Here is a 22,487-nt window from a genome sequence, read left to right as displayed (position 1 = left end):
CAATTCACTATTCTCCCTAGCTTAGCATCATCTGCAAATTTATAGTTCAAAGTTTGTGCGAAGATTTGTAGCTAAGCGACATCATCAGTGCTTGGGAGCATCCTGCGAAGCGCTTCTTTTATGTTTCCTCCGGTGTTTATAGTGGGTATACAAGGGTATACAGGAAAGCCACACACACAGACCAAGTCCTAAACTATGAAAGTAACCACCCCAACACACACAAATGAAGCTGCATCAGGACACTATTCAAAAGGGCCACAACACACTGCAGTACACCAGGGCTGCAAAAAGAAGAAGAGGAACACCTATACAAGGTATTCGCCAAAAACGGATACCCGTGCAACTTCATCAACAGATGCCTAATAGAAAGACCACGGAATGAGGACATACCACAACCAAAAGGACTAGCCACACTACCATACATCAGGAGCATTTCAGAACTGACAGCCAGACTACTGCGACCCCTAGGACTCATAACGGCACACAAACCAACAGCCACACTCAGACAACAACTCACCAGAACGAAGGACCCGATACCCAACATGAGCAAAACTAATGTGGTGTACAAAATACCATGCAAGGACTGCACAAAACACTATATAGGACAAACAGGAAGACAGCTAACAATCCGCATACATGAACATCAACTAGCCACGAAACGACACGACCAGCTATCCTTAGTAGCCACACACGCAGACGACAAGCAACATGATTTCGACTGGGACAACACTACCATCATAGGGCAAGCCAGACAGGGAACAGCCAGGGAATTCCTAAAGGCATGGCATTCATCCACAAACTCCATCAACAAACACATCGACCTGGACCCAATATACCAACCACTACAGCGGACAGCTGAAACTGACAACCGGAAGCGGCAGGGACAGACCACAATAAACACCGGAGGAAACATCAAAGAAGCGCTTCGCAGGAGGCTCCCAAGCACTGATGATGTCGCCTAGCCAGGGGACGAAACGTTTGCAACAAAAACTTCCAGCTCGGCGAACAGAACCACAACAGCAAATTTATAGGTTTTGCCCTCGACACCAATCTCCAATCCCATGGGATCTCTGCTATCAGGATTCATAGCAGAAGTGGTAATGCAAAGACTAGAACAAACAGCCCTACCAACCATCAAACCAAAAATCTGGGTCCGCTACGTAGATGACACCTTTGTGATCACAAAACGAAACAAGATAGAAGAGACATTTAACATTATCAACAACACCCTCACAGGCATAAAGTTCACCAAGGAGGAAGAAACCGACAACAAACTCGTATTCCTGGACGTCACAGTCGAAAGAAAGGACAACGGAGAACTACAAACCTGCGTATACAGAAAACTGACAAACACTGACCAAATACTTAACTATACCAGCAACCATCCCAACACACACAAACGAAGCTGTATCAGAACAGTATTCCAACGAGCCACCACACACTGCAGCACAGACGAACTTCGGTAAACAGAGGAGAACCACCTATACAACGTATTCAAGAAGAACGGATACTCAAAAAATACAGTACGCAGATTCCTCAAGAACAAACCACGACAAGCAGACCAAACACAGCCAGAAACCCTAACCACCTTACCATACATCAAAGAAGTTTCAGAAATGACAGCCAGACTACTAAGACCCCTCGGGATCGTAATAGCACACAAACCCACCAACACTCTCAAACAAAAACTAACCAACTTAAAAGATCCAGTACAACCCATGGACAAAACCGACGTAATCAACAAAATTCCATGCAAGGACTGCCACAAACACTACGTAGGACAAACAGGAAGAAAGTTAGCCACCAGGATACATGAACACCAGCTAGCCACAAAAAAGACACGATCCTCACTCCCTTATAGCCCTACACACGGAGGAAAAAAACCACCAATTCGACTGGGACAACACATCTATCCTGGGACAGGCTAAGCAAAGACATGCCAGAGAATTCCTAGAGGTCTGGTACTCCAAACACAACGCCATAAACAAACACATAGATCTAGACACCATCTATCAACCCCTCAGAAAACGAACAGGAAATGACATCACCACAAACCCCAGGAACCCCATCCAGGACAAATACATAAAGAGAAAGCAGGCGACAACAGCTTCACTTCACTTGGAGGTCGCCACTGATGATGTTACCTAGCCAGGTAATGAAACATCTGGATATCAAACCTACAGCTCAGTGAGCAAACCCATACCCTACATTCTTCCATATTCCCAATAGATTCTTAATTGCCAAGGGAATTAAAAATGATCTGCCTCTTCCCTAAAAAATATTTAAAGAATATGCATCCTCTACTCTTTGAGGAAGGGAATTCCAAACACTCACTGAGAGAAAAAAATGTTTCCTCATCTCTGTCTTAAACGGGCGAGGTCTTATTTTTAAACTCTGATCCCTAGTTCTACATTATCCCAAAAGAAGAAACATTTTTCCGACATCCACTCGATTAAGTCCTCTCAGGATTTTATGTTACAGTTAAGTCACCCCTGACTCTTCTAAACTCCAAAGAACACAGGCCTAGCCTGCCTAGCCTTTCCTTCTAAGGCAATCTGCTCATTCCAGGCATTAACCTAGTAAATCTTCTCTGAACTGTTTCCAATGTACTAACCTTCTTCTGTAAGTACAGTAATCAGTACTATACACAGTACTCCAAATGCACGATCACTATAATCTGTATAACTGAAGCATAACCACGTCTCTTGCATTCAATTCCCCTCGCAATAAAACATAACATCCTATTAGTTTTCCTGATTACTTATTGTACCTGCACACTAACTTCTGAAATTCGTACACTGGGATGCTCAGGTCTCTCTGCATCTCAGAGCTCTGTATGCTCTCAGCATTTAGAATACAGATCATTTTTATTCATTGTAACAAAATATCCAATTTAATTTCATTTGCCTGATCTTGCCCATTCACTGATCATTTCTTTCCCTTTGACAGATCTCTCTCTCTCTTTCTCACACACACGCGCGTGCGCACACACACACACTATTTGAGAAGAAGTCATCTTAAATCCAAAAACTTGATCTGAAAACTTTATCATAGTATGTGTTAAGCCACTGTCAATGGAAACTCAGAGGAGTTCCCACAAGCCAATAGTGGATGCAGCCAATTTTTTGCGAAACATTTCCAGAGGATACCCGAACAAAATGGCAGAGGGAGCAGATTGCTTAACATCCCTACAGTCGAAGCTTTGTCCTGGGCAAGTACCTTAATATTGGCAACCCATAGCCTGAGAAAACAAACACCAGGCTGGAATCAGAGGACAAGTGCTTGAGATTCAGAGAAAATGTGTAGAACACAACTAGGAAAGGCAAGGAAAAACTTAGAAAGTTCCAGCATCTTTCACAACAGAAAGATGTCCGTAAGTGCTAAACTAAGTGACACACTGTTTTGAAGTGAATGTGATGCTCGGAAACACGGCAGCCAATTTCCACACAGGGCGGTCCAAGATGCCCCATAATATGGCTCGTAGCAGAGGCAGCAGCTTCATCTGAATTTGCCACCTCCTCAGTAAAACATTCTGAAACGATAAACTGTACCCCACTAAGCACGTAGGGAATAGGAGCGAGGAGTAGGCCATTCAGCCCTTTGAGCCTGCTTCATCATTCATTGTGATTATGGCCAATCAGCTAACTCAATAGCGTGCTCCTGATTTTCCCTCATATCCTTGATCTCTTTACTCGAAAGAATATTCAACTCCTTCTTGAAGTCAAACAAATGTTTTGGTCTCGACAGCTTTCCATGGCAGAGAATTTTACAGGGTCACCACTCTCTGGGTGAAGAATTGCTGTCCTCAGTTCCCTCCTCCTGTATCCTTAGACTGTGTTCCACTGCCTTCCGTCCATCCAGAATTGATAGGAAGGAAGGCACCAAGTCCCCAGCCAGAGCCAGCCAAATTCATGGCATCATTCAAATCTCTCGCTCTCTTTAGAAGGAACCACTTGGTTATGGGGGAAGAGTTGGAGGGCTGAGACTAACTTTGTAGTTCCACAGCATGCTCAAGTACAATGGCCTCCTTCTGTACTGCACGTACATATGATTCTATGGGTAAATGCATTCAATCTTGCAACCCAGTCTCGCAGGCTAGGTGGATTGGCCATACCCACAGAGTCCAGGGATGTGTGGATCAGGTGGATTAGCCAGGAGAAATGCAGCATTACAGGGGTAGAGTGAGGGTGAGAGTGGGATGTTGCTCTGAGTTGGTTACTGTTCAGAGGGTCAGTTTGGACTCATTGGGCTGAATGGCCTGTTTCCACACTGCAGGAACTCTATGAACCCTGTCCTCACCCAGGGATTCAGTAGAATGAAGCATATTTCATCCCACTTTCTATCACCACCCTCTCAAGTAGACTCATGCCAGAATGCAACAACCTTTCCCTCTGAGCAATGAGATTCTTGACGCAGCTAATCGGCATTCTAACATTTTTCAGTAGTGCATGAATCTATTCTTTAGAGGCTGGAAGAGTGACAAGCACAAGGCGACTGGCTCGCAGCTAGAATTCCTTTCCGAACTGGACTGGCAATCATGCTGGGGCAGCTCTCGGCAGTTTCTAACACCCGTGAAGAACAGCCGGACAGTAATCAGTCCAATCTTCACGGTGTTTGGTTCCAGAATTCCACGTGACACCAGGGTAAATGAAAGAGATTCATTCATTAGGCTCTGATATATAAAAGCAAAGCCCTTTTACAGACAGCCCTCATTAAGGATGAGCTGGCAGCATTTCTCAACATGACTTGTACAAAAGAGAAAACACACGCACTTTAATTGAACTCAACCTCATTAACCTTAAAAGCAGCCAAATGTCCAAGAATCTCCTTGTCATTAACACTCCATATCAGTATCACCATAAGAGTTTGCAGCCATCCAAACTGGACAGTGGGCTCAAATAGATGAGCATCACTGCTATACCACTAGGTGGCACTAGCCAGTTTTAATTCAGCACTGGGTGACATGGACGCATGTTGCCCAGTGTAATTGTGCATTGACCCTTCACCTCTGTCCTAACATGATACAAGGTAAAAGCCCCATTGGCTGACCAAAGCAAATATAAGTCTGATTAAAGGTACCTACATTGCTGAGGCTGACCCAGTAAGTCTATTCAAGGATGAGCTTTCCAGATTTGAAATGAGTAAGGCACTCAAGAGTTATCGGGAAAAGGCAGGAAAGTGGAGGTGAGGATTTTCAGATCAGCCATGATCTCATTGAATGGTGGAGTAGATTCAATGGGCTGAATGGCCTATTTCCACTCTGACATCATTTGTTCTTTTTATGTTCAACATCAGTAGAGGTGGGTTGAAACTTTATTGCTGGAACAGTACAGCAGGTCAGGCAGCATCCAGGGAACAGGAGATTCAACGTTTCGGGCACAGGCCCTTCTTCGGCCTGTGCCCGAAACGTCAAATCTCCTGTTCCCTGGATGCTGCCTGACCTGCTGTGCTGTTCCAGCAATAAAGTTTCAACTTTGATCTCCAGCATCTGCAGACCTCACTTTCTCCATCAGTAGAGGTGGGGACATGGTGGATAGACTCAGGGATTGACAACCAGTTTTTTGGGCAATTGGTAATAGAATCAATGCTAGCACAAGAAAAAACAACTTGTCGCATGGTAGGAGGGATGGGATCTGTATAATACATTGTGAGGTGAATGCAGATTCAAAACAGGCTTTCAAAGAGTATTATCTGAAAAGGAATAACATTAGGGCCATGGGAAAAAAGCAGAGGGGTAGCATTGAGCAGAATGCTTCTTCAACTATGGGTTGAATGGCCTCCTTCTCCACAGAATTCATTCTAAGATTCCACGGGAATCCTGAGCTCAGTCCCTGTTCATTGGTCCACATCCTGGGATTGCCAGGTAAATGACTCAAGGTGGCTGGAAAATGACTCACGCCCACAAAGCAGATGATGACATTTTGCAAAAGGTCAGTGTGAAGGCACAGGGCTGTGAGTAAGAACAGAAGAGATTTAATGTGTGGTTTATAGAGACCTTGCTGTCCTACAGAATTGCCCACCAGTACTCCATTTCCTGCATCAGCAACTACACTTTGGGAAAAATAGCTTCCCCGGCTGTAACACTGGAACAGGAGTAGGCCCTTCAGCCCCTCATGCCTGTTCCTTCATTCAATGAGATTATGGCTGGTCTGTGGCCTAACACCATTGACCCATCTTTGGCGCATATCCCTTAATTAAAAATTATCTATCTCAGATTTAAAATTAACTCCTGATCCTGCATCCACTGGCATTTGTGTAAGTGAATTCCATTTGTGTAAGTGAATTCCATTTGTGTAAGTGAATTCCATTTGTGTAAGTGAATTCCAAACGTCCACCATCCTTTGTGTGTAGAGGTGCTTCCAAAAGTCTCTCCCGAATGCTCTCGCCCTAATTCTCCCGATCCAGTCTTTATCTACACTGTCTTTTCCTGTTAATTTCTTGAAAACTTCAATCAGATGACCCAAAACCTTCCAGGCTTAGATAAATCAGACCTAATTTGTATAATCTCTCTTCATAACTTAATTCCTGAAGTCCAGGTATCATTCTTGTAAGCCTGCGTTGTACTCCCTCCAAGATCAATACACGGTGGCTCAGTGCTTAGCACTGCTGTCTCACAGCGCCGGGGAGCGGGGTTTGATTCCAGCCTCAGGTGACTGTCTGTGTGGAGTTTGCACATTTTCCCTGTGTCTACGTGGGCTTCCTCTAATTTGCTTCCACAATCTAAAGATGTGTGGGTTAGCTGGATTGGCCATGCTAAATTGCCCATAGTGTTCTGGGATGTGCAGGTTAGGTGCATTTGTCAAGGGTAAATATAGGGTAGGGGGAATGGATCTGGGTGGAATGATTGGGCCTGTTCCACACTGGATTCTGTGAGAACAACCTCCCTCAGGTGTGTGTGCCTAGATCTGGAGATGGTCTTCCAAGTGGGGTCAACCTAGCACTTCAGAACATCCCGATGTCACAAAAAGTGCAAAGCTGATAGATTTACTTTTTAATGAAGGTGCTGTGTTTGACTTGGGAGAGCTCATGACTAATGCTTTATTTATGAAGCAATTTACAGATAAACAGCTGTGAAATGTAATAATTGCACAAATATCTTCTCCAATTAGGAAACTTCGGGCTTAATTCCTCTCCTGCACAGTTGCAACACTCTTGCTGAAGTAGTTCCATTAAATTCCTGGCTGCATTATTTTAACCGCTTGCTTTACCATACTTCAACACAGTGTTAAACCCATTTATTTTCACAGACTGAACTATCCATTGTATTGGCACAAACAAAACTGTAGCATAAACAGAAGGGTGGCACGGTGGCTCAGCAGTTAGCACTGCTACCTCACAGCACCAGGCTCCCAGGTTCAATTCCAGCCTTGGGTGACTGTCAGTGTGGAGTTTGCAAATTCTCCTGTGTCTGTGTGGGTTTCCTCTGGGTGCTCCGGTTTCCTCCCACAATCCAAAGGTGTGCAGGCTAGGTGAATTGGCCATGCTAAATTGCCCATAGTCTAGGATGCATTAGTTAAAGGGAAAAGGGGTTTGGGTGGGTTACTCTTCGGAGGGTCGGTGTGGACTTGTTGGGTTGAAGGGCCTGTCTCCACACTGTAGGGAATCTACAGTGCCAAACTGCTAAAAATGGTTGAAAATTAAGCCCCTTTGAGCCTAAAATTCACTCCAGAAATTTGAACGGGTTTCAGTATCTGTAGGATTCCACTGTCTCACTGTCAAGAGCAATGAACACAAACTACACTTGACCCCACTCCATCGGGAGTCACTCACTTTCAAGAACATTGGTAAAAATAAAGCCGGTATGCATTGCCTGAAAGGGTGGTTTAAGAAGCTTCAGTGATAACTTTCCAAAGGGAATTTGTGGGCGGCATGGTGGCACAGTGGTTAGCACTGCTGCCTCACAGCGCCAGAGACCTGGGTTCAATTCCCGCCTCAGGCAACTGACTGTGTGGAGTTTGCACGTTCTCCCCGTGTCTGCATGGGTTTCCTCCGGGTGCTCCGGTTTCCTCCCACAGTCCAAAGATGTGCAGGTCAGGTGAATTGGCCATGCTAAATTGCCCGTAGTGTTAGGTAAGGGGTAAATGTAGGGGAATGGGTGGGTTGTGCTTCGGCGGGTCGGTGTGGACTTGTTGGGCCGAAGGGGCTGTTTCCACATTGTAATGTAATCTGAATCTGATGTATACCTAAACAGGAGAGATTTGCAGTGCTCTGAACTAAAAGGAGGTGTAGGTATTGGACTGAATTGGACAATGTTAAAAATCAACTAGGTGAGACTGAGGGCTGGAGATTTAGAGTCGACAGTGTGGTTCTGGAAAAGCACAGCAGGTCAGGCAGCATCCGAGGAGCAGGAGAATCGACGTTTCGGGCAAAAGCCCTTCATCAGGAAATTTCTCCTTTTCGATTCTCCTGCTCCTCGGATTCTGCCTGACCTGTTGCGATTTTCCAGGACCACCCTCTCAAAAGTTAAAAATCACCAGGTTATAGTCCAACAGGTTTATTTGGAAGCACTAACTTTCAGAGCGCTGCTCCTTCATCAGGTATCTCCTAAATAAACCTGTTGGACTATAACCTGGTGTTGCGTGATTTTTAACTGAATAAAAAGGAATGGGAATTACTGGATAGTTGGGCTATCATAATAGGCTGAATGGTCTTTTCCTTGCTGTACGACCTTGCATTGCATGACTGGAATCATGGACCCCGCCAGCATCAAAGTCAGCAATTGCTGGAAAAGCTCAGCAGGTCTAGGAGCATCTGAGGAGAGAAAGCAGTGTTAACATTTTGGGTCCAGTGACCCTTCTTCACCCTGCCAGCATTCCTTGCCAACAGCCGGCTGAACTTGCACTGTTTGGATCCACTCCTTCTGCACATTGTACCAAATAAAGCTCGCGAAAAGCATGGAAGCCCAGTCCTTAGACTCCAAACTTGCCCTCTCTGGAACCAATTTCACTACAAGTTATAAAAGGACAGCGCAAGCATTTACTGTGCAGGGAAATAACTGTTTTCCCTCAGTTTTCTTCCCATGCCTCCTGAAACCACCAATTGTTGGTGGAGTTCAGTTCTAGGGTTGTCCTGAGTCCTCCAGAACATTAGCCAGTGGTGGCTTCCTCATGTGCAAGCCAGCAGATGGTACACAAAAGGAAAAGTAGCCAACACAAGGCAGATGGGACATCAGAAAGCAGTCCTCCATCAGAACCATTCATGTGTGTCGTAGGCTCCAATGAAAGGTGGTTCCAGTTAATCACAAGAGGGATAGAGATGAGGAATCTCTGAAAATAATAATCTATCCAGTGCAGGGAGTTCTTCTTGGTGTCAAGAACAATAAATATTCCTCGGCAATGAGGGGAGTGCCCCTAGATTGGAGAAAATGGAGCCCCCTCCCCCCAAATCCTGAGCGTAGCAGCCACTGAAAGACCTTAGTTGGTGGTGGGTGAGGAAGGTCCATACAATTGCTGAGATATTGGAAAAAGGATTGGGAAAGATGGCTTTCCAGTGCCAAACTACCCCCTTTTTTGCCCCTCCACCAGATTTAAGGAGGGAGAAGTTCTGTCCAATATGTACAAAACCGATTATCCAGTGGGACATGCTTTGACTTAGAGACTTTTCAAAAAAGGACTTTGTTCACCATAATGCTGAGGACATGAAAGTTGCCATTGTTCATCTCTCCTTTATTTTGTCCAGGGGAAAAAAAAAACTGCACTTTCCCCACCATAGCTACTAACTGCTTCCCAATCGGATGCTTGGCTTTTGGGTTTAGTTATTGCACAGAATATGTGCATTGCTGGCTTGGATAGCATTTATCACCCACTCCTAATTGCCGTTAAAGTGTTGATAAGCTGTGTTTTGTGTGCTTGTCTTCTTGAACCACTGCAGTCCTTAGGCTGCAGGTTTAGCCATAATGCTGTTTGGGAGGGATTCCCATGTTGTGGACTGAGAATGATGATATAGTTTCAGGTCAGGATGCTGAGTGGCTTGGAATGGGAAATCGTGAGTGGCTGGTGACCCCACATATCTGCTGCCCTTGTCCTTCTAGGTGTTAGAGGTCTCGGTTTTTGAAGATTCTATCGAAGGGGCTTCAGTGAGTTGTTACAGTGTGGCCACAGGAGGTACTGTCTTACAGTGATGGAAGGATTGAGGTGAGGTACCTTGAAAAAAGGAGTGGGAGGGATGGTTCTCCAGTGCCAAACTACCCCCTTTTTTGCCCCTCCATCAGGTCTAAGGAGGGAGAAGTTCTGTCCAATATGTGCAAAACCGATTATCCAGTGATTACTGCATCACTATTTCGGACATGCTTTGAATTAGAGACTATTTGAAGGTGTTTAAGGTGAGGTACCAATCAGTCAGTTTGCTATTTACTTCCTCAAGGATCTTCAATCCATATAGTAATGAAAAAACAGAAAAAAAAGGCTACCCTCCATCTAGCTGTCTATCCTTCCTCAAGCATCACTCCCAGTGTGTGGCAGCTTGACCTTGTGACCCCTTGCCTGACCATCTTGGCTTAACGTGAAGTTTTCTCCCCAATTTATTTTTTCTGTACTGCTAGCTTACAGCTTTATAAAGTCCTCCTCCAGTTGCTCCCTTTAAATATGTAGACTGGAGTTTGTCTATTTGTTCCTCATTTCTCTGACAATAACGAACACCTTTTGAAAGACGTCAGTTGAATATCTTGTTGTAAGAGAAATGACAGGGTTAAGGATCAAATTCTCGGGCCAGATTCCCCAGGGTAAGCTCTGTCCTGTGGGACTACAGGAAGGTCAGCCTTTCGGAATGCATCTGGAGAGGGTTGGATAGTTAAGATTGGAATATAACATCAGCCTTTTGGAATTTTTAGTTGATTGACTTCAGGGGTCAGGGAAACATTTTCCCAAGAGTTCTTCTTCCTGTGGCAGAGATGTTGAGAATACAGAAATGACTTTACAAGATCCAGTCACTGTAGTATGGGAACAGAATCTCAGGATAAGGGGTCATTCATTTAGGATAGGGATGAGGAGAAACTTCTTCACTTATGTGTTATGAATCCTTGGAATTCTGTACCCCAGAGGGTCGTCAACGTTCCATCATTGCAAAAGGAATTTTGGCACTTATTGCTAAAGGAATGGAGTATAAAAGAAGGATAGTACTTCTGTGATTATACAAGGCATTGGTGAGACCACAGCTGGAGTACTACATACATTTTTAGTCCCTTTACTTGAGGAAGGATTTAATTGCATTGGAGGCAGATCAGAAAAGATTCACGGAATCAATTCCAGAAAGAGAAGGCTTGTCTTATAAGGAGTCATTGAGAAATTTAGGCCCTCACTCGCTCAGGTTTGGAAGGATGAAAAGAGATTGAACTGAGGTACATAAGATGTTAAAGGGGTCTGACAAAATGGGCATAGAGTGGATGTTTACCCCATAGAGTGATTTAAAACAAGAAGTCATAGATTTGGGGGAGGAGGTGGCAGATTTAAAACAAAGATGAGGAGAAATTACTTCTTTTAAATGGTCCTGAATCTATGGAAATCACTGCTCCAGAGTGTGGCAGACACCAGAACACTGGATAAATTTAAGGAAGAGACAGACAGATTTTTAATTAGTAACAAATTAAAGGTTTATGGAGAGCAGGCAGGAAAGTGGACTCATAGAATCCCAACAGTGTGCAAGCAGGCCGTTGAATCCATCAAGTCCATACTGACCCTCTGAAGAGCATCAAACCCAGACCCAACCCCCTACACTATCCTTGTAACCCTGCATTTCCCACGGCTAATCCACCTAACCTGCACACTATGGGCAATTTTAGCATGGCCAATCCATCTAACCTGCAGGTCTTTAGGTTGTGGGAGGAAACCCACACAGACACAGGAAGAATGTACAAATACCACACAGCCTGAGGCTGGAATCAAACCCATGTCCCTGGCACTGTGAGGTAGCATTGCTAACCACTGAGCCTCCGTGCTGAGGAGTTGAGGCTGAGATGAGATCAGCTATGATCAAAATGAATGGCAGAGCAGGCTGAATTGTCTATCCTTGCTCCTAGTTCTTATGTTTGTTGCGTATATTTAAGGACGAGATTGATTGACATTTACCATCGTTGAGATTGAAGGGATGTAGAAAACAAACAGGAAAGCAGAGTTGAGACAGATGATGAGACAACAGTCTAGGCAAAGTACAAAAAGGATTGCAACCCTTCATCAAGACACTGACTAGATGGTGAATTACAGGGAAAATTTGAAGGCACCTATCCCTCCCATCCCCTCCGCCCCTCAGCAATAAAAAAAGTAAACGTGTTGTTTAGAGCATTCCCTTACAATAAACTATGTCCACTGCACAATATTGACAACATATGCTTCTTAATGCCATCCTCTCCCACCATTAAAAACTGGAACACCCTTCCCCTCAAAACATGACAGAAGCAGTTGCTAGCAAGGTTTGGGACCTGGAGAGTTGCTGAAACTTGCAGTTTAGTTCATGACTTATTGATCCTGTCCTTACCATTATAAAACCACAAGTCAACATGATGAGAGTGAGGGGGAGAAACAGAGAGAAAAACAGAAAAAAAGGTGATGTCAGAACTTGCCAAGATGGGTGGTGCGGGGGTAGGATTTTAATTCTCTTGTATTACCTCAACTCTGACAGAGACCCAACACAGAGAGATACCAAAAATGAGGAACAGAGAGGAAGAATGTACAACACACTGAGGTAGTAGAGAAAAATAATCATCAAGGTTTCATGTTTTGGAATATTCAGCCCACATTGTAACAATATGGTATTAAAAACCTAACAGGCTCACTGTTTGTTTCTGTCTAAAGTTTCCAACGGATTTGCAGGCAGTCCAATAGATCTCCAACTCCTGGATCCAATAACACACACTTCCTCTGCCTGCCCTCAACCCGCTCTCCCCTAATGGCATTGGAAGAAGTGATGAGCCTGGCAGGGCAGCAACGTACACCAGAAATCCTGCCAGCTTCACCTAACCTACAGCTGGCAGTGTGGCTTACCAGCACAGTCGTACAATGAGGTGGCCAATTCTCAGCCAAACTGAAGCCCAGGCTGAAGCTTTATCTCTCTCTTCAGCAATGAATATTTTGTACTTCTATCTCAATGTTTAAGTCCAGTGAATTCACAATTCATTGAATTCATTAATCAAGAATTGAAAAAATGCACAGGTCTCCAGATTCTCAGTTCTCACAGGCAGGGGGTGGGGCTGACAGTGTTTAAGCCTTGGGATGGAGTGTCAATGGGAAAAGGTTTGGCTGCTGTTTTGTACTAAACACCTGTTGAAAGTCAATGTACTTCACATCAACCACATTACCCTCATCAACTCTCTTTGCTGCATCTTCAAACAAACTCCAGCAAGTTATTTAAACATGATTTCACCTTAAACTCTGTGGTTGAAAGGCAATGAATAATGTACTGTTAGGTATTACAGATCTTCATCACCAATCTGGTAAATGTTCAACTAATGATGCTAATGGGGAAAGGGTTTAAAGTAAGTTCCTTCGACCTTACAGAAGACTACAAGTATTCAAAATCAATGAGCATTGATACTCCAGACTAATTCATTTGGTTTATTAAGGACCACAATAAATTGTCCACACCAAAGCCAGAAGGTGGGCAACTGACAAGAAAAATCTGGGCCCATTCTTACCACCTACAAATAGCTAACAGAAACAAATTATCTTGTCATTATCTCATTATATTTTGTGGGATCTTATTGTGAGCAAAATTAGCTGCCACATCTTCCACAGTACAATATTGTCTACAGTATAAAAATACTGCATAGTCTGTGAAGCACTTTGCGATATCCTGAGGTTGTGAAGGACACCATGTAAAATGCAAATCATTTGTTTTATTTTCACATTCATGGGACTGGTATGCTTATACACTGCTGCAGCATCTTTGACTTGCTTCAGGAATTATTGCATTCAAGAGACTGACATTCCTTTCAGAGCCTGATCCTTTCGAGCTTAAAGGGACATGGCCACCTCACTCAAGTTGTTGATGGTTGAGAAATGCAAACCATATGCAAACACCACCACAGTAGATTTTCAATGCAAATCTTACAATTGCACAAGATGGCTCCAAATTGACAGTCCAATTCACTGTTGCAATGAAATTCATAGGCTCGTGGGGAATGCAATTTTTGGAGTCACTGTTTGAGAGAACTAAGCCTGAAAACTAGAAACTGTGCCACCTTAAACGATGACTAAGTAAACCACCGGTTTAATCCCTGATTGTCACCAAAGCTCCAAGCAATGTTGAGTTGCACGCCACATCTAAGAAATTGACAAACAATTCAAGCACCTCTCCAGAATATCAGCTTTGAGAGCAACTCCCAGTGCCAAGCATGCAACAGAGATGATGATCCTCCCTCCTTGTACTTACTCATTCAGATTGGAGGATGATAGAGCATAGTGACTTTGGTGCCCTATGCTGCAGCTTCTTTCCTTTACTTGCGTTTCTCCCGATGGATTCTTATCCTGGACAGTGGTTCCAATTTGAGGAGAGCTGGGCGCAGAGAGGAGGTAGGGAGATTGGGGTGGGGAGGTGTGAATCAGAGCAAAGTCAGGGTGTCATAGGCTTTCAACAGGAGAACACTGACACAGGCGAAACAGAACCAGCTGGAAGATGTTCGTCGTTCAGAGCCTTCAATGTGTTACTAATCCGTGAATGATCAGAAATCCAGTGGTAAATGGGGGCGGGGGGTGGTAACCTCACTGCTAAATCCGCATCTGCAGCAGATACTGCTTGTCTCCTTTCTTTCCCGGGAGTTAAGCCGCTCTTGAATGCTGGAGTGTTACAGTGTGTCAGGTCTGCCGACTGTTTTTGCTCAGCTCGCTTCTCTGCAGTGAATGAATGTGCTTTGCATTTCAAGTCAACCCAGCTGCAGTTTGTTTAACTGCCTTCTGAGTAAGCTGTAAACAAGGGAGCTAAGCCAAAAGAGGTCAGCGCCAAGAGACAGAGAGAGAGAGAGAGAGCCACTCACAGGGGTATGGAGGCAAAGACAGAAAGAGCACCAATGTCACTGTACGCTCAGTCTGAGACAGACACAGAGAGAAACATAGACACCAATACAGATGGAGACAAAGGCACATACAGTTAGACATAGCATATTAGAGAGACAGAAGGATAAATGAATCCCAGGAGAAATACAGAAGAGATATATACATACATGTACACGGAGATGTTTGAAATCCATGCTGACTATTCATCATTGTATTTCTGTTTTTGAGATATTTTCCTATTCTGTTCTTTACCATTTATTACCACCAACATTAACCTGACCAGTCTGCAGACTTCGGGATATGATATAGCTCACCTCTTCATTATTGCTGTCACTTAAGTTATCTGCCAATTGTCTGGCACTGCACATTTTTCGAACCAACCTTTCCATGTCATGGTATCTCTGCTGCATTATTTATTTATTTAGCTATTAATTATTTTGAAAGGCATGGAAGCGAATACAACCTTGCAAAATGGGTATATCACAACTGACGAATATCAAAACTGATGAACGTGAGATTTTCTATCCTGATCGGAAAAATAAAGTTGTTGCATATGATTTGGGAAACAAGACTCAAAAGGGGGAAGAGAAATGAAGGGAGGAACAAGAAAACGCCTATTGAAAGTAGCCACTGGTTAATAAGGCCATGCAAAAGCACTGCACTCCAGGTGGATAGAATGGAAAACTAAAGACTTTATGCTAAACTTGTTCTGAGGATGGGTCACTCGACTCGAAATGTTAACTCTCTTTTCTCTCCACAGATGCTGCCAGACCTGCTCAGCTTTTCCAGCAATTTCTGGTTTTGTTTGTGGCTAATGCAAAACTTGTATTGGCTTATTTTGCAGCGTTATGCATATTTCTGGTCACCATAGTGTAGAGGGTGTAACATACATTGACAAGGATAGTATCAAAAAAAATAAATTTTATTGATCAGAAATGGGTGAACTGGTGGGATTTTAGCTGGTTGGTTGGAAGTTGGTTTGTTAACAGGAATGAGACACTAAAGGAGAGTGGTCACATTTCAGATCAGAAATAAAAGGGTTTGTGGAGGAGTTTCTCACGGCTTGGCTTTGGGAAGGGGATCATTACTTACTTTTAAACAGTGACCCCTAGTTCTAGATCCTCACATAACAGAAAACACCCTTACCACATTTATCCTGTTAAGGCCCCTCAGGAGTTTATATATTTCAATCTAGTCTCTTATAATTCCTGTAAACTCTAGCCTGCCCAATCATTCCTCATAAGACCATCCACTTTTATCCAGGAATTAGCCTAGTAAACCTTCTCTGAACTGCTTCTGATACTTTTATGTCATTTCTTAAATAAGGAGACAAATACTGTAAACAGTACTCTAACTGTGGGCTCACCAGTGCTCTGAATAACCATTGCATCACTCACTACTTTTATATTCATTGCACAATGGCAGCAGTTCAGTCTTCAACACTATTGTCCCTCGAGACTGATTACTGAACATAGTGATGTCGGACTCAGCCCCACTCTCTGCAACGAGATCCTCAGTTTCCTGACCCACAGGCCACAATCAGTGAAGATTGGGGACAATATTTCATCCTCACTAACACTCAACACTGGAGCTCCCCAGGGATGCGTACTCAGTCCTCTATTGTACTCACTGTATACCTATGACTACGTCGCCAAATATCAGACTACTGCCAGTTACAAGTTCGCTGATGACACCACCATAACTGGTCGAATCTCAGATGGTAACGAAACAGTCTACAGACGGGAGGTGGAAGACATGGAAAATGGTGCACTGAGAACAACCGAGCTCTCAATGCCGGCAAAACTAAGAAACTCATTATTACCTTTGGCGGGATGTTATTCATGCCCCCCTACACATTTACAGCACAGAGGTGGAATAAGGGGAGAGTGTCAAGCTCCTGAGAGTGGTCATCCACAACAAGCTTTCTTGCACACTTCATGTGGACGCACTGGTTACAAAGGTCCATCAACGTCTCTTTTTCCTCAGGCAGCTGAGAAAATTTGGCATGACGGCGAATACCCTTGCCAACCTTTATAGGTGCGCCATCGAGTGCATTCTGTCTGGATGTATCACTACCTGGTATGGCAACTGTACCATTCGAGATCGGAGACGGTTACAGAGAGTGGTGAGCACAGCCCAGACAATCACAAAGGCCAACCTCCCATCTATAGAATCCATCTACCAGGCCCGCTGTCAAGGAAAGGCCGCCAGCATTCTCAAAGATCCATCCCACCCTGGCAATGCTCTTCTACAACCTCTACCACTGGGGAGAAGGTACAGAAGCCTGAACACACGCACCAGCTGGTTTCAAAACAGTTTCTACCCGACTGTTGTTAGAATACTGAATGTACTCACAAACGCTTAACATTCGCCTGTACCTGTGTTTTGTTTTTGCTGCTGTTTACCTATTATTTACTTATTTATGCGACTTAACTCTGTGATCTGCCTGTATTGTTCACAAGACAAAGCTTTTCACCATGCCTCGGTACACATGACAATAAATTCAATTTAATTCAATGGTTTGATAACATTCTACTAGCATTCCTGATTACTCGCAATTACCAGCACAGTAACCTGCACTTCTTGCACTCAGGTGTCAAGATTTGCATCATCATCTACATTTATTTCAGCTATAGGGAGAGGCTTAACAGGCTGGGGCTGTTTTCTCTGGAGCGTCGTAGGCTGAGGAGTGACCTTATAGAGGTTTACAAAATTATGAGGGGCATGGACAGGATAAATAGACAAAGTCTTTTCCCTGGGGTTGGGGAGTCCAGAACTAGAGGGCTTAGGTTTAGGGTGAGAGGGGAAAGATACAAAAGAGACCTACAGGGCAACTTTTTCACACAGACAGTGGTACGTGTATGGAATGAGCTGCCAGAGGAAGTGGTGTAGGCTGGTACAATTGCAACATTTAAGAGGCATTTGGATGGGTATATGAATAGGAAGGGTTTGGAGGGATATGGGTCGGGTGCTGGCAGGTGGGACTAGATTGGGTTGGGATATGTGGTCGGTCTGAACGGGTTGGACCGAAGGGTCTGTTTCCATGCTGTACATCTCTATAACTCTATGATCTCAGTGCTCTACAATCCCACTGATATAACATGATTCATTCTTCTTTTCTGCCAAAATAGACAGGAGAGTGCAATTAATAAAGCATATATATGCCTTATCAACAGTGAAATCGAGCAGCAATGCAGGGTGGGTATGTTAAACCTGTATTAAAACTGACTAGGCTTGTGTCCAGTTCTGGATACCTCACTTGAAGATAAATATGAATGGAAAGTGCAGAAAAGATTCATGAGGATGGTTTTGGCACTGAGGAAATTCAGTTACACAGACAGAAGGTGGGATGTTGCTCCTTTGAGGAAGGAAGATAGAGGTGAGATTTGATGGGGGTCGAAGAGATGTAGAGCTGTATGTCACAGAAACAGACGCTTCGGTCTAACTCATCTGCGCCAATCAGACACCCTAAATTAATTTAGTCCCATTTGCTAACATTTGGCCCATATCCCTCTAAACCCTTCCTATTCATCTACCCATGTGTTCAAATCTATGAAGGTTTGGGAGGAATAGGTAAGGATAAACTGTTCCCATTGGTGACAGAACTGAGTACCAGAGACTGCTGATTAAGTTAATTGGCAAAAGAAGCATTGGTGACATGAGGAAACAAATTGTATCACGTAAAGGTTTAAGGTTTGGAATGCTCTGTCTGAGACTGCGGTGGAGGTAAATCCAATAGAAAATTGAACTATTGAAAAGAAAGAAGGGGCACGCTCAGGATGATGGCTGGAAGACGCATCAACTTTACAAATGGGACACAGTCCCAAAGTAGTCTCCTGTCCCCATGGTTGCCTCTGATCTGCTTCCAGATTCAGTGGGCCTGACTCCATCCTGGCCTCACCTCTTGGGAGCTCAAAATGGCATGCAGCACACTTTCTATCTCCCCTTCTATCAAGGTAGCACTGCTGAGTCAGGACATTCCCCATCTCCAGGAAAGTACACACACATTGTCAGAAACATGTGAAAAGGACAATTTTCATACACACACACACACACACACACACACACACAAACTGAAAGAGACAGATGGAGAAATTTGACCAGAGAATCTATCTTCCCTTCAACACAACCCCTGGTGTTTCTGTGAAGAGTTTTTTGATCAGATGGTTATCTTTACTGAAAGAACATCAGAGAAAATGGTTCATAAGAGACAAGAGTATCAGGTTTCAAAACATTTTTAAAAAGAATCCATATGTCAACTGGGAAGGGTTCAGAGGGCAGAATGGTAAAGGAGCCTCCCCAAATATAGCTGTTTAGTGACTGTCCTATTTTTAAAGCCAATCTGCCAATCTCCATTAAAATAAGCACAGTTCTCAAATGAGCTGTAAATCATGATTAAAATACCCACCGATAATTTCCACGGGGGTTCTGCTGAACTCAGCAACAACATTTTCCATCTGTATGGAGGTTTGAAGTGGGAAAACGTCCTGCAGCAGCATGATTACACAAAGACTGATACCAACCCATATCTAGGAGGATGAGGAAGGTTGAACAATGGTCTTGGTCAAAGAGGCAGGATTTTAGGAAGTGGAGGTGGGGATGTGCAGGGAGGCTTCAGCAAGGGATCTCCAGAGCCCAGTTTCCAGGCAACTGTAGGCACACACACTATTGGCACAACTTTGGGAAGGTGGGATGCATGAAACCCAAGAGGAATGTGGGTTGAGGCCTGGTGTACGTTAAAGAAACAGGAATGGCTAAGGCCAGAGCAGGATTTGAACACAAGAATTTCAATTTTAAAAGTTAGCCAATGTAGTCCAAAAGGTTTATTTGGAAGTTCAAGCTTTCAGAGCGTTGAAGGAGCAGCACTCTGAAAGTGTGTATTTCCAATTAAACCTGTTGGACTATAACCTGGTGTCATGTGATTTTTAACTTTGTCCACCTCAGTCCAACACCAGCACCTCCATATCAGGGCCAGTGTAGGTTAGGGGTGCAGCCGAGAAGGATACATGGGACTTGATACGAGTTAAGTTACAGCCAACAACAACTTGCATTCAACATTGTAAAACACCTTACAGAGCATTATGAAACAAAATATCCCACAAAGCCATATAAAGAGATATTTGGATGGATGATCAGAAGCTTATTTAAGGAACAGCTTAGAAGAGGAAGATAGACAAGATGGAACTCCAGAACTTCGGGTTTTAAGGCACAGCAAATGGTCTGATGAATGAAAGAAGCAGAGGAGAGTGAAGATCTCAGAGGATTGTGGAGCTGGAGGAGATGACTGAGACAGGGAGGGCCGTGGATGTGGAGGGATTTGACAGCAGTTGTAAAACCCAAGCATTGTTTAACCAGAGATCAGTGTATGTACAAATTAACATTCAGACACATTGCCCAGGAATAGTCCAATCAGGCTGCGTCTCTCATTCACATTGAAGAGTTTTAATGGAAAATTAGATTGAGGAAAAATATTCAGCATAAAACTTCATAAGATTTGGCTGATTCTCTGCTGGGAATCAGGAATTAGTGAACGTAATTCACTTCACCCTCTAACCAAGCTATTTGCCGAAGACTTTTCAAATTGGCATCAGATAGTACGTCACATCACACTATGCATGGCAAAGGTGACCCCAGGATTATGACTATGAAGGAAGCGGAAAGAAGAGGGCGGCATTCGCTGAAACAGAACATTTTAAGGAAGAAGAAATAATTAAGAATATTTATAACCACAGTGGCTCAGTGGTTAGCACTGCTGCCTCACAGCGCCAGGGACCTGGGTTCTTGCGACTCTGTGTGGAGGTTGCACATTCTCCCCTTGTGTCTGTATGGGTTTCCTCCAGATGCTCTGGTTTCCTCCCACAGTCCAAAGATGTGCAGGTTGGGTGGATTGGCCGTGCTAACTAGCCCATAATGTTAGGTGCATTAGTCAGGGGTAATTGTGAGGAAATGGGTTTGGGTGGTTTACTCTTCAGAGGGTTGGTGTGGATTTGTTGGGTCAAACAGTTGGGAATCTAATCTAACCCAACCTCAACCTCAGGTGGTTACAACGTGGAGTTTAAATTATGTAACACTTCAAGAGGCAAATGAATGATTTCCAACATGGTTCTTAAACATCAGAAGCATCAAAGGATTATATGCTCGTGCAAACATTATGAGAGTATTGAGTATAATACCACAAGACAAGCAAGTCAATCTCAACATTTAATAGAGGATTAGGTTAACACTTGGGAAAGGAGAAAATATTAAAGGATGTGAGGGGGAAAGCCAGAAAGTGAAATAGTTCTGGTGTGAAGTGTCACCATGCCAGGAATGTTGGACCAAATATACTTCTCCGTTGGAAAAGCAATCACTTTCTGTGTGGAACAGTGAGAGGGAAAGCATGTCAGCAAGTCTCAGGGGAGCTAGATAAATCTATTGGTGATTGAAGGGTTTACGAGACAGAGCTCAGTCTGGTATTTTTCAACTTCTGGACTTGAGTGTTAGAATGGTCTGTCCAATGGTTAAAGATCTCTCAGTATCATTTTAGGAAAGACAGTTTGTTCAATATGCTGACCACATACATCCTCAACCACATAAACAACTCAACATTGCTGATTATGGGACTTTGCTTTACACTAATTAGCCACTGCATTGATAGGCATCACAACAGTGACTATTCCACAGAAATGACTGCGGAGCATGCTCGGGACATGTTTTCCCATGAGGTTCCTATTCTAATCAACAAACTTAATTGCTTCTTGGAAGGTAGAGATTTCAATTACTATCTGTATCTTGCATTTTGTTTTATAGGAATCCCATGTTTAAAGCAGAAGAGGCGTGAAACAAAGGTGCAAAATTATAGAATCGTGAAGTCCTAGGGCACAGGAGACCATTCTACCCTTCATGACCATACTGGCTGTTAGAAAGAGCTATCCAATTGCTGCCAGTCCTCTGCCCACTTCCCACAGCCCAGCAAAGATGTAGGTATTACTGGATATTTCTGACTGCTTTAAGTCTCACTAAAGTGTGTAATTATGTTCAATAGTGTTGTGTGAACCAGCAATTGCAAATAAGGTAAATCCTCTGGCCTTTCTCTCTCTCTCTCTCTCTCACATTCACACACACACACACACAAACACACACTCTCTCTCTCTCTCTCTCTCTCTCTATCTGCATCAAGAAAGACAAAAAGCAGTTTAACATCGAGGCTGTGGGCACTTCATAACTAACTCATGCCACCACTCCCACCCCACCTCACCCCCACGCCCCTCCCCACCCTTTCCCTTATTAAAAAAAACACAACGGCAGGTTAGAAGGTGAGCAAGTCTGCTGACTCCTACCAAAAAGGGTTTTAGTCACTGAGGTCTTTCTATTTCGAAAATTCTCACCCTTGTTGTCAAATCCATTTGTGCTCTCCCTATCTCTGGAATCTGCCCCCAGTAGAATGTCCCTCTGACATCTCCTGATTTATCCGATTTTGACCAGGCCCCTGTTTCCGTCACTGGTGTAATTCCCTCCCAAAACCTC

General features: G+C 43.8%; 1 protein-coding gene across 5 annotated transcripts in view; it reads right to left on the bottom strand.

Annotated features, from left to right (window-relative positions):
• The window catches only part of daam2 (dishevelled associated activator of morphogenesis 2), a 342,206-nt gene that overhangs the window by 255,058 nt on the left and 64,661 nt on the right, over positions 1 to 22,487 (bottom strand). Inside the window, exon 1 of one of the 5 annotated variants that reach the window (XM_043687245.2) lies at positions 14,362 to 14,494. The exons of the other annotated variants lie outside the window; for them this stretch is intronic. The gene's annotated coding sequence lies outside the window, so the exon portion shown is untranslated. Of the gene's footprint in view, positions 1 to 14,361; positions 14,495 to 22,487 lie in introns of those variants that run through there. 5 annotated transcript variants of the gene reach the window in all.

This window comes from Chiloscyllium plagiosum, unplaced genomic scaffold (genome assembly GCF_037043375.1).
Source record: "Chiloscyllium plagiosum isolate Xiang-an unplaced genomic scaffold, Cpla_swu_hap1 HiC_scaffold_3, whole genome shotgun sequence".
In the NCBI taxonomy this organism is placed as follows: Eukaryota; Metazoa; Chordata; class Chondrichthyes; order Orectolobiformes; family Hemiscylliidae; genus Chiloscyllium; species Chiloscyllium plagiosum.
This window is presented reverse-complemented; position numbering and strand designations above follow the sequence as displayed.